This window comes from Asterias amurensis, chromosome 9 (assembly GCF_032118995.1).
Source record: "Asterias amurensis chromosome 9, ASM3211899v1".
NCBI classification, from domain to species: Eukaryota; Metazoa; Echinodermata; class Asteroidea; order Forcipulatida; family Asteriidae; genus Asterias; species Asterias amurensis.
This window is the reverse complement of record NC_092656.1, coordinates 22,720,050-22,733,287: the sequence shown is the minus strand read 5'-3', so window position 1 is coordinate 22,733,287 and position 13,238 is coordinate 22,720,050. Positions and strand designations below refer to the sequence as shown.

The window sequence follows — 13,238 nt, the reverse complement described above, 5'->3', positions numbered from 1 at the left end:
CGGCTATTACGGATGCGTTTAATAGATCGTTGTGGTCATTTCTCGCACGACGCTGTCACCCGTTTGTAGCCTCAAGGGGCGTACATTTTTCACTTTCATGGTGATTACTCACGGCTCGCATATTATCACATTACGGCTTTCTAGAAATGATTACCTTTAAATTGCAAATCTGCTGTGCGAAGATGTTGTCTTTCATCAGCCCCGTTTTTCTGGGTTTTTTTTCTCTCCATTTCTTACAGCAACCTGTAATGCTAATTATAATGTGCTATTGATCTTATAAATAGATCAAAAAGTCTATCAACAAGGGTATAACTAAAATACTTCTGATTTGAATCTAACTCGAGTACAGCATATATATTATTACGGGCATGTTCTTGTGTATGTTAGACTCAGAAATAGGTAATGCGTTGTTTTGATGATGTACATACAATGACCGCACTAGTATTTTTTTAAAGAAAAAATATACATTTCTTGGAAAACCGAAAAGGTCGGTTTGTGTTGAAGAAGCACTACTGAAGCCAATATATATATATATAAAGATCCTGAAGGGCAAGGAACCGTGCATGATAAGTAGAAAATTAGTTGCAATAACGTCATTGGGAGAAACAATATGCCCGTCGTCTCTGTATGTTTTCAACCGTTTGGTTTCCCAGTTCAGTCTTCTTGGGTCAACCATATGGTGAGGGTCTCACAAGAAAACAGTTGGTACATAATTTAGTAGGCAATTAGGGACAACTTTAATGCAACAAAACTCTGTGCATGAGAGTGTTTTATCAGTTAATTTAGTCATTTTGAAATTTTAAAAGGATTTTTGGTGGGAGGTCATGGTAGACTTTTGTTCTGGATCTTGTGCACTGCAGTTGAAAGCAGATATGTTTTAAATGTGGTGTTATAAAAATCCACAAAGGCTGGAGTATTCCCGAGCCGCCATTTTTAATCTAAGCAGATTACTAATTATGAACTCATGGCTGCTATTTTATGAAATAATTAGCCTTCGATGATGATTCGAAGCAGTTTGTAACAGCTAATTATATATAAAAAAATCATTTTATGAACTCATGAACATGTGAACTTATGCTGGAACAATGCCCTCAGTGTCACTTCCCTTTTGACAAAGACTTTGCACAAGAAAGTATTTCCCCTTTGGAAAGGGGACCGCTCCAACCCCCCAAAAGGAAATAACAAAAAAAACACGAACTAACACCCCAACAATCAAAACGTGGGCCCTCTATTGCAACTTGATGATCATTTTCACCGGATAGATGCATGCAATGTGTGTATACTGAAAACCAGCATTTTGTAATGAATCTGCCCTTCTCAAAAAACATTAACGTTTCGTATTTTTGTTGCAAGGACTCATCTTTGGCATCAAATGCCCACAATTCAATTACAGACCATTGATCGGCTGCTCTGGAACATAATATATTTAATTTTTTTTTTTGTAATATGTTTTTTATGCATTTTAGAATACTGTTTACCACCTTCTGTCCTGTGTAGCTTGAACAAAAAACCTGTTGTTTGATGAGGGGCCCTAATTGAAACGGCTGTATAATTTAAATGCTAATGAGGGCCCCATTTCATATCAGATGCTATCACGGCAAGATACACAGTCGCGATTGTGTATTTTTGGAATGGTATTTTTTTTACATTAGCTACCCTTTTCTGGTAAACATGTAATTTGGATGTGCTTAGCTACATTTTATGTGTTAATCAGCTCTATAAATGGGTATAGCTACTTGATATAATAAATCATGTATGTTGCTTATACGGTCCTCTTTTTTTCTATTATTTCACTTTATGAGCAGTTGCATATTATACCTAGGGGACTATATAGGACCGTTATGTAGTAATTGGGCCTCTGTGGTTCCAACATTGGGGTTAACAGGCTTGAATGATGGGCACAAATGGATATAGCTAAAAATGCTAAATGACGTATATTGCTTATGGCTTGATTTTCTTTTTGTATTATCCACTTTGTATGAGCAGTTGCATATTATACCTGGAGGGACTATTTAATGGCCTGTTATGGGCCTCTATGGTCCCATCTTAGCGGTTCACAGGTTGCTCATGAACGTTAATCGGTGGTACATTACATGTGGTGATGTATATCAGTAATAGCTTCGGAAATCATATGGTTATTAACCTATATGCATCTTTGATGTAGAATGCTGATGTATGTGATAAATGCTTAGCATGTTACACCCCACCTCATTTTCAGCGGTCAAGGATCGGTGGAATGCCATTCATTGTTCCACATACAACAGTGTTAATGAATACCAGCCTCGATTTGGAATCCTTCCTGCCTCGGTTTGGTTGAATTGAATGTATGTTAAAGGAACACGTTGCCTTGGATCGGTCGAGTTGGTCTTTGAAAAGCGTCCTGTAACCGTTTGTTATAAAATTGATATGGTTAGAAAGATGTTGTAAAAGTAGAACACAATGATCTACACAAATATGCCTCGAAATTGCGTGGTTTTTGTTTTACCTCGTCGACAAACACGGTCGGCCATTTATGGGAGTCATAACTTTGACTCACATAAATGGCCGACCGTGTTAGTTCGCGAAATAAAAGGAAAACCGTGCAATTTTGAGTGATACTTGTGTGGATCATTATATTCTACTTGTAAAACATCTTTCTAACCATATGCATTTCATAACAAACGGTTTCAAAAGCTTTTCATAGACCAACTCGTCCGATCCAAGGCAACGTGTTCCTTTAAGAAAACACACATTCTGTTTGAATCTGATTGAGACATTGATGTGTGAGTCCATGGTACATTCTGCTGACCTGTCAAATAACAATATTAATTGTTAATTTTGTTTTTAATAATGTCAGGGTTTGCGCCGGAAGACAGTGTGAAATGGTCCATAAAAACACACACAGTCCTTATTTACATAGAATTATTGATAACAAACTGTCCGGAATGGTTTTATGCTTCATTATGAAGTTGCCGTGGCAACGGCCTCACGGAATATGACCGCGGATGTAATCAAGCCGGTCGTGCCTGAGGAATCTCCCCCCCCCCCCCACCCTATGTCGTCATCAACGACGTGAATCCGTATCACACAACACAACCCCTATGCCAAATTAGTTGGCTTCAAATTGATATAATATAAACACAGAAAATGCGGCTGTACCGTTTCTCCCTTATTAGGCCTTGTTAATATTTCATTTGCGTGTTCTCCCACACAGTCGCATTACATACCCATTGATTAATTAGGGACTGAGGTAGTCTTGACCTTGTACACGGAGCGCTGAGGAATAATTTTCCGGGTTGATTATTTCGAGGAGGGAGGGGGAAGGGGAATTGGTTGGTCTGTTGCAGCTCCACGAGGTTGGTGTTGTTGTTTTTGTAATGGGGGTATGCTTTGATAAGGATGTGCAGTTATTAAATGAAGATGGGAATGACAATTTCGAAAGCATCTTTAAAAAAAAAACTACTTTGAAGTCGAACGCGATTTGACATGGGAATTAGGCTTACGCTTGGTTATCACTCTTCAAATTAACGGCAATAACAAGCCTATATATACAGCTGTTTTTTGACAGTATAGCTAGAACGCATTATGAGAAACATTTCAGTTCAATGATATGTGGTTATTTAAAAAGATATCAGTTCGTATCCCCCAAAATTTGAAGGAAAAAAGATCTGAAAAAGCCTGATGCTGTTAATAATGTTTCTCAGAGTATGTATTTACTTAGGGATTATTCTAACTGCGTGGACATATTCGCTCCAGACTTTCTGCGATGTCTAAAACAAAATAGCCACTTTTTGAAATTAAATGTTCATAGGTTAGTTTTATGGTATACATCATCTACAATTATATATGATAAAAACAATTAAGCAGTTCCAAAAACTGATATTTTCTTTGGTTACTTTGCCCTTAACGTAAGAAGAAGAAAAAACGTTTTGCGTGAAACAGGCGTGTCTTATCTCTTCGCGAGCAAAAAGCATCTTCGATGAGAGCTTAAATATTTATCTTGTTTCATGAGGAACCAAACTCCTTCCCCGACTGAATACTAGCAAAGGTGAAGAACGAAATCTCATAAGTTATTTAATGTGCCCGGGGGATGATCCTGAAATGAACAATTCTGTCATCTTATAGTACCAATAACAGGTTTTAGAACAGAACTCACCTCTATTTAGATAAAATTTATAAACATTACTGAGTTTTAACCGGGAAAGGGAGAATTATCGTTTCCCACATGCGCCTCGAAGAAAGTACAATGACATTAATGCATTGATTGATCGCTCTGCGATGGGATGGGTAAATTAACAGTAGAGGTTTCCATGTGTTACCGGCTCACAATGACGTCATAAACCTTTCGAGAGGATCATCATGGCTTATATTTAACTATTTATGTATTAATTTATTTAATTGTATTTTTGTAAGGGTGGGGAGAAATGTATCTAATTATGCCATGCATTTCTCATAAGTTTTATTCTTTCTTTCATTTCTGGCTGTCGGGGTGTTTTTTGATGGAGCGTGTTTTTTGCGGGGGGGGGGGTGGTGTTTGTTTGCTTGTTTGTTAGTTTTTTGTTTACTAGCTTTTTGAAATGCGTCCACTTCAGGCCTGCATGGTTTGCAAAATTAACCCCCCAAAACAAGCAAGGGCACCAAGGCATTTTCTCCTTCTTTAAGGGCACCCTATTAGGAAATTGTACATTTCTACTGGAGCATTTCAAGGACAATAAACCAGGGGCATGGAGGCAATCGCATTCGTTGCCTCTTTGTGAAGTATCGGGCCTGCCACTTTTACCGCCAGCCGTACGTTGGCTCGAGTACCGTAAAACGGCAATATGACTTCGTTGATTGGATAGTTTGTTGATTGCATACCATAGCCCTTCACTCCCACGGCTCCCAAACCATTGCACATCCTGAGCTGAAGAGAAGCAATCCATGATCAATTATTGTCATAGACTATAAACTGCATGCAGATGAATTCGCTGTACAAGTGTTTCAAACCAAACGACGGTTACAGGGGCCCTGAACATTTTCGGGTCAGGCTGTCCCGAAAGTGGTCAATAAATTGGATTTTGATTATGAATCTGCCGCACTTTGACCATTTATGTTGTTTTTGTACAAGCTCTGTGAGAGTTGAAGTGACCTTCAAAGGGTCAGGCCCCACACAACCCTGATCCGGGTCAAAGTGACCCGAGAGTAATTGTGAGTTTACTCCGCTCGGGTAATTTCCCTTGTAAAATACGTCCTTTCAAATTCGGTGCGGCGGATCTTGTGTTGTACCTGTTTGTGTGAGAGGAGGGGAGGGGCTTTTGTACTTTCGAAACTCAGCTTCTTAGAATTTCGCAGAAAATTTCGAAATTTATTGTTTACGAGGCAAAATATGCCAATCATATTTTGCAACATTAAAATATTCATGTTTTGTGGTTAAGTCTTTTTTTCATCGTCACTTCGTGTGAATGAATTTCCCATTCAATCAATTCAAAAAATTGTTTTTGTATCAATTGAAATAGAAACACAAATCTCTTTCCTAAATTTGTTTGTGTATTTTTAATTTAATATTATTTTTGTTTAAACACAACAAATTTTGAGAGAGTGGAACTGGATATCACCCTGTACACACTTGATGCACTTTAAACGATTGTCTTATTTCGTGGAACGGCCAGTACTGTGTATCGGGATAATTTTCGCCAGTCTTCCGTCTACCGCCGCCGGGGTGTGTATCCCCAAACCCATTAGAGCTTACCAGCTACATTAACACTAATGCAATCCCATTAGATTCATTGTTTTAATCTAATGACAGGCGCTAATCAAATAACTTGAGTCTGTGCATAAATATCAGGTTACGTAATGGGGCTTTATATATTATTTCGTTTAAAGTGTTACCATTGGTTCTGTCTTCGAGCAAGGCAGCTCCATCGTATATGCCCCAAGTGGTTTTCATTGTGCATCTGTGTCACGCTGGGTTTTCGCAGTCCGGGTGTGTCGCCGTGTCTATTCAAGTTCAAGAAATTTCTCCGCGCTCTTTTTTGTTCGTCTTCTTCTTCTTGGAGTTTTCAATAGGGGTCTATTGAGGATGTTGTTATGAAGGTGGACATCTGAGACGTATATGGGATGAAGGGAAGCATGTGAAATCTCTTGATATTGCTAGCAAAGGTAGGTGCGAATTACGGCTCTCTTATTGCGTGGATTGTGCACCGTATCTTTACGCGAACGGTTCTTGCGATGCACGAAACAAAATTCAATAGCCGTTCCTTTTTAATATCAAAAAAGTATCTTTTTTTTATGAATAAAAAATTTCTCCCGATGGTCAGATTGCTTTTTTATTTATATATATATATAACTTATATTGGAATTGTTGCCACGCACAAAGCAAAATCCAGTCTGAATTCCTGTTAATATCAAAATGCTGTACTTAGGGTTCTGGAAAAAAATATTTTCCCGATGATCAGTTTACGTTAATATATATTTTTGTGTACGTCAGTAAGTGCTATTGTGACTGTCTATCAAAGTCACGTTTCGCAATTAGTTTCTGGACAGCAAAAAAAAAAAAAGACAAAGTGAACAAACACACTCAATGAAAATACACTCATCCTACACTACCGTATAAGCATAACCGATGAATAATCTGCCGTTTTCCTCACAATAAATTAGCAAAAAAATAGTTAATGGCCTGACGTTTCGACTGACCTAGCAGAGTCTTTCTCGAAGGTTAAAGAAAAAATTAATTGTAAAGTTGTCCATAAAGAGAGGTTGATCATGTGGACACAGGGCTTGTATTCTAATCAATGGCACCACCAACAAAAGGGTACAGGTTCAAAGAAAAAAAAAAGGAATCACAAAACATCTGATAATAAAAGACGTTGTGGCACTGCAGGTCGCCATATCACCTCGGGGTTGATTTTACGTTGACCGTCATTTGAGTAGTTAAGAAGCAGTAAATTGAAAAGTACATTTGGAGTTCATGGAATAATTAATTTGTGAAAACAAGTAGAGGAAAAAATGTAAGTTCTAAAATATTACATGCTTACTTGCAATCGTGAATGCTTAAATGCAGTGGACATTGGACACTATTGGTAATTGTCAAAGACAAGTCTTTTCACTTGGTGTATCTCAACATATGCATAAAATAACCAACCTGTGAAAATTTGAGCCCAATTGGTCGGCGAAGTTGCAAGGTAATCATGAAAGAAACAACACCTGTGCCACACGGAGTTGTGTGCTTTCAGATGCTTGATTTCGAGACCTCAAATTCTAAATCAGAGGTCTCGAACTTAAGCAAATTTCTTGGAAAATTACATTTTCTCGAAAACTACACTACTTTAGAGGGAGCCGTTTCTCACAATGTTTTGAGAGATACAGCAACTGTGAAGACTAGTCTTTGACAATTACCTATAGTGTCCAATGTCTTTAAATGAGTGTGAAAACACACATATTCTATTAGTCATTTATTACTCAGGACTACAGCACGTACGCCCTGTAACCTAAAGTGTCACTGCCGGTCTTGTTTGTAAAGTTGCGTGAACTTCATTGGTCAGAGCTACGTGCGTGGCGGGAAAATACGCTCGGCGTGTAATATGACGGAACGTTTACATCCGTATAGGAGTCATACCCGATATCTAACGGAGGAAACGAAGGCGATTTCCCACATGCCCACTGGTCATTGCCTTGATGCCCTTGAAATGCTCCAGTAGATAAATTTACAATATCCTTAAAGGGTACCCTTTATAGCAAGGGGAAAATGTAGTATGACGGAAAGTTCATATACGTCAGGGATTGTCTTTATTGATTACATTCATGAATGACACTGCATTGGGTCCCAGTTAAGTTTCTTACAATTTCTTTTGTTAACTTTCAAAGCTGAAACTTCTCAATATCCTGCTTATTTATCTGAACTTTTTCGCCATTATTCCCCTACTCGGACTTAACGATCATCTTAACAGTCATTGCTTTCAACTAGAGCTTCTTCCATTTTTCTCTGTTTCTTTGGAAATGTCTTCCTGTGCATCTTCGCCAGGCTAGTTCTTTATACAATGTTTTTAAGTCTCTGTTAAAAACCTCATTGTTTGAAGCTGCTTATTTGTAATCTGCTTCGTTTCACTCATCGTATATTTTATTGTTCTTTTTATGCGCTTACAGGCGTTTTTGCATTAGGCGCTTTACAAATTAAATATTTGTTATTACGTCATTCATCATAAAATGTTATGTGCACGTATTTCGTGGAATACTTTCTAATTATCCAGTGCTCTTTGCAAAACGAAAGCCGGGACTGATACTGTACTTTTCCCTTTTAAAAGTACACCTTGTTTCCAATTACAAGATCTATCCAGTGACTGCACGACTCTCGTCTTCAAAGCCAATCTTAGACTGAGTTCAAATTGGTGGATTTAGTAACGACTGTGCCTTGATGATTGGTTAAGCCAGACAGAGGAACCTCAAGAAACGCTGTAGCGTCGGACAGTGATGTAGATATACAGATTGTTGCTGGCATATAGGTGACCCCTTCCAATTAATCCACATCTCAACGAGTAGACCGTGGAATTGAAAAATCACCGTCATCATGTAGACAAAAAGACATATTCCATCAACTATCTTCTGGAATTTTATCATAGATAGGTTGAAGTAAGCCGTGTTGCTTTGAATGATATGACGCCATAACAAACAAACCGAGTGCGATCCATCTTGGTATTGTGTATTTCAAACGTGTAGTTGGTGTTCCTTTTCGCTCACGCATCTAAAGTAATTTCCTGTCCAGATTTTGTCCCCGTGTTTTATAGTCAGTCTCATATTGAGCACATACTCTCTAGTCGAGTTTACAAATGTACAAATTACACAAAAACAACCCAACCATTTCGGGATATTGCCAAAACCGAGCAAATTTGCATCAGGTCAGGTCTGATGTTTCACAGAGGCAATTGGCGATCCATGCCCACTGGCCATTGCCTTGGTGCCCTTGAAATGGCCAGTAGAGTTTTGCAATTTCCTCAAAAGGTTCCCTTTACCAAGGAGAAAATGCCTTGTTGCCTGTGCCCCGTTAAAAGGCGAAGCACGGGCCAGAGAGATGTTCTGAACAACACAAAAGATGTAAATAGAAACATGAGAATACTTGTTTTTTAATCAGTGGTATATATAGGGAACAAACTCATACGAGACATTCAGACACTACGTTGTCACTACAATTATCTTCTTTTTAAAAATCTCCGAAACAACATGTCAAACTAATATCGAAGGAGAAGTAGCTTGGGGAGAAACAAAAAAAAACATTGTTTCCATCCTGAGTTTTGACTAATCACTCCTGTGGCCAATTCTCACACTCTCTGCCAACTTGGACACGACGGGTTTGTAACGAGAGTTTCTTTAGCTTTCCAATCTTCCCTTATTGTCATTCTTGCCTGGCTGTCAGGTCCTTTAGCGTCCTACGGAATGAGAGATGGCGCGCATTACTCCAATGAGCTTGACGATGAGTGAGATATGCTCCAACGCCTCGCTATCTTAAAGAACAAAAAACAAAACTGAGACTGGAAAGAAGGAAGAGTCTGAGAGAGGAAAACAACTAAACAGGACTCTCTTAAAGGTGTAGGACACTATTGGTAATCACTCAATCTAATTGCTAGCGTAAAAACTTACATTTTAACGAGCATTGGAGAGCTGATGCATCGTGAGAAACGTCCCCCTTTTTCTGAAGTAACGTAGTTTGTGAGAAAGAGGTATTTTCTCACTCAAATAGTAAAATACGTCAGGCCTGAAGCCTTTTATTATGCATCTGAAAGCACACTCATTAATGCAATAAGGGTGTTTTTTTCTTTCACTATTCTCTTGCATCTGCGATGACCATTTGAGTCCAAATTTGCTCAGACTTGTTATTTGTATGCGTAATGTTGGCATACTCAAAGTGAGAAAACTGGGTCTTTGACAATTACCAAAGGTGTCCGGTGCCTTTGAACGGTACATCAATCCGGGAGAGCCATTTAGAGTGGTATCCCTCTCCATTGCGTCTTTCCTTCTCTCATGGCAGGCCCGATCCGGTGACGGTATAGATGATGGGTTCGAAACAACGGGCCTACAATACACCCAAATCTCTCTCATTGCCGCCGCGCGACTTGTTTGAGCCTAAGCCGGAAAGTGCTGTCGAATTAATGAACGACGAAAACACGGAATTCGGATAGATATACGGTAAAAATTTGAGTGGCCTTATTGTTTATTTTGTCCATTAACTCAATGTTAGAGATGACCTTTAGCTTGAGACAGTTTTATTAAATATTTTTGAAATGTACTTGCTGTTGTTGCACTGTTATTAAAATTGTTTAAATATGATTCATTTTTTGGTTGGAAACTTTCTTTATTTCGAAAATAAGTTCAGTCACACATTTATGCATTTCTACATCGAAACCATTGTTACCATCAATGGTACTTTAAAAGGCTGACATTCATGTGAAATTGGCCCTGTAATTGCCCTTGCGTACAAGTAAGTACGGGCATTTCCTAATTCAACATTAGAGTAATCGATTAGACAACTAGGGAGAGGTACCCTTGGTGATCATAATGCAGTAAATCTAAACGCCAGTTATAATAGGGACTGTAATTCAAATAACACGCTTGATTTCCTTTGGTAATTACACTTTTTTATAATTACACTTTTTTATAATTACACGGGTAATTTTAGTTAAAGGTTTAAGGTCATAGATTGTTTTTTGCCAGTTTGTTTGATTGATTGGAGGCAAATTATCCAGAGCGATACAAGAAAAGTCACCTTTGAAAGTTTCAGCTTAATAAAGTGCCTATTTTAATTTGTTAAGAAATTTTTCTTCTCCTTTTTTTCTCTGCATTTTTTAATTCTTTGTAATGCGCAGTAGTAGAGTATATTTATATAGGTCACTGCGCAATAACATAAATGTTCACATTATTATTATCATTATAACACTGTTTTAGTAAGTAATTTCTTTTACTAAGACAAATAGTAAGAATACATTAGGACTGCATTATGGTGTAGTGTGGATGCACTCTAGTGAGGACGGTTTGTGATCGGGCTGCAAATTGGTTTCAGGTACCACCAAAGTCTTACACTGCAAAAGCTGGAGTGTCTATATGACACCAGTGGTCGATTTCACAATGAGTTAGGACTCGTCTTATCTCGAGTTAGGACGAGTTACTCGTCCTAACTTTTATGATTAATCTTATTAAAGGTCTGAATGCTACAGTGCAGGGATGGGACTCGTCCTAAGTTCTAAGATTAGTCTTAAGTTAAGAAGAGTTTTGTGAAATCGACGGCAGCATAGATACAGAAGTAAGAATCAAAATTAACAGCATAAGGTGTTTCAACATAACACCAACATGATTTTGTTTGCAGAACTTTGTGTTATTTTAACAACCTGTGGTGTAAAGTTGATTCTCTTTTTGGTATCTTTATGCGACAATACGCCTCGTGTCAATTTAAACACCCAAGTTTTTGCAGTGTAAAAACACACTGCAAAACGTTGGTCAAATCATTTGTTGGGCAAAGTAACTTCAACAATTATTGGTCGATAATTGCCCAACAAAACAAATAATTGTTCTTGTTGGGCCAACATTTTGTTTGCCCATTCTTTGTTTAAAAAGCGGAACAAAAGTTGGGCAAGTGTTGGGAAAATATTTCGTAATCTGAATTCATCATAACTGTTGGTTACACTTTTGCTTATTTAATGGGCAACTTTTTGGTAATTTTAATTAATCTCGATTGTTGGTTAAAATTATGCACATTAGTTGGTCAAAATCGTCCGATCATGCGCACTACGATTAAAGAGTTGCCAAAAAGTTGGGAATTAAACAGTAGAACAAAGATATTTTCCAACATGGCGAGTGGAAGAGTGGCTGTGACGAGCGGGGTTGTCCAGTGGATATAGATCCAATTTGAAGGTGAGTTTTTAACTAAATATGAAGTTGTGTTTTCTATTCAGTCGTACATAGTCGTGACAATTGCAGAGCGAGCAACACATTGACACTACTGTGATAGTTTCAGTTTTATCATGCCATTATGTGCAATGCCGGTTGTGGCATGTATGCGTGGTTGTTGTGTTGCTTTGTGTATGAAATACATGCATGGAACTATCACTGCATTGCTTGCGCTGCAACTGTCACGACTGTGTACAACAACTGAACAGGAAACAAACTGTATTTAGTTAAAAACTAACCTTCCAAAGCATCTACAAACCACTGAGCACCCTCACGATTTTGAGAGAGATGCCAAGGTCACAACTCACCACCGTTTGCCATCGTGGAAAATATATTTTATATGCCTGGTTGTATGACGTATCACAGGAGAAACTGTAAATCAAAGGGTTAAATACATTCACCATTTGTTGGATAACACCGAAAAAGGTTAAACATTTTAACTAGATCATGAATAAAATCATCGCCAAATAAGTGGGTAATTGATAATTATTAAATACCCAGAAAATGGGTACTCAAAAAATTACCCAACTGTTGGTTACCAAAATATACCCAACTATTGATGATGAAATATTACCCAATTATTTGGCAATCAGAGCGCCCAACTTTGATGGGTAAAACTTTGCCCAAAAGTTGGAGGAGTTCACTATTCGCCCTTAAATGGGTAAAAAGTTGGGCATTTTTTTACCCAATTTTTTTACAGTGCAATATGATATCGTCAAATCCAGTGATAAGATTTTTGTCATATACAGTGATGTATTCGTTTAGATCAACCTGCGTGCCATCGGGATTGTTATCGTTTAATTAAATATCCCAGTTCATCAAAATGAACAACATGAATCAGTCATCCGAGGAGACCACAAATAGACAAATTGTGATTAAAAAACAACAACATTTACTCCAATCCTGCCATATTCCATCAGCTTCGGGTATGTTCTAATAACTCAACGTTAATTTTCGACACAGGGAAAACATTCTTGCCTTTTCATGGTGTTTTACTAAATAATAACAAATGTTTAGCCAGGACTAAAAATGGAAGGTGTGATACAGGAATGGCCTATCATTGGAACTTTTAAATAGCACTGGACACTATTGGTAATTACTCAAAATAATTGTTTGCATAACAACCATACTTGTTAACGAGCATTGGAGAGCTGTTGATGGTATAAAACATTGTGAGAATTGGCTTCCTCTGAAATAACGTAGTTTTAGAGAAGAGGTATTTTCTCAATCAAACAATAAAAATAATTCAGTCGAGGCATTTTATTATGCATATGAAAACACACACATTTTTGCAACAAGGGTGTTTTTGTTTAATATTGTTTTTTTGCATCTTAAAAAAAACAATTGAG

At 37.8% G+C, this 13,238-nt stretch overlaps 1 protein-coding gene across 2 annotated transcripts in view; it reads left to right on the top strand.

Annotated features, from left to right (window-relative positions):
- The window catches only part of LOC139941447 (small conductance calcium-activated potassium channel protein 2-like), a 183,675-nt gene that overhangs the window by 42,951 nt on the left and 127,486 nt on the right, over positions 1 to 13,238 (top strand). The gene's annotated exons all lie outside the window — the stretch shown is intronic.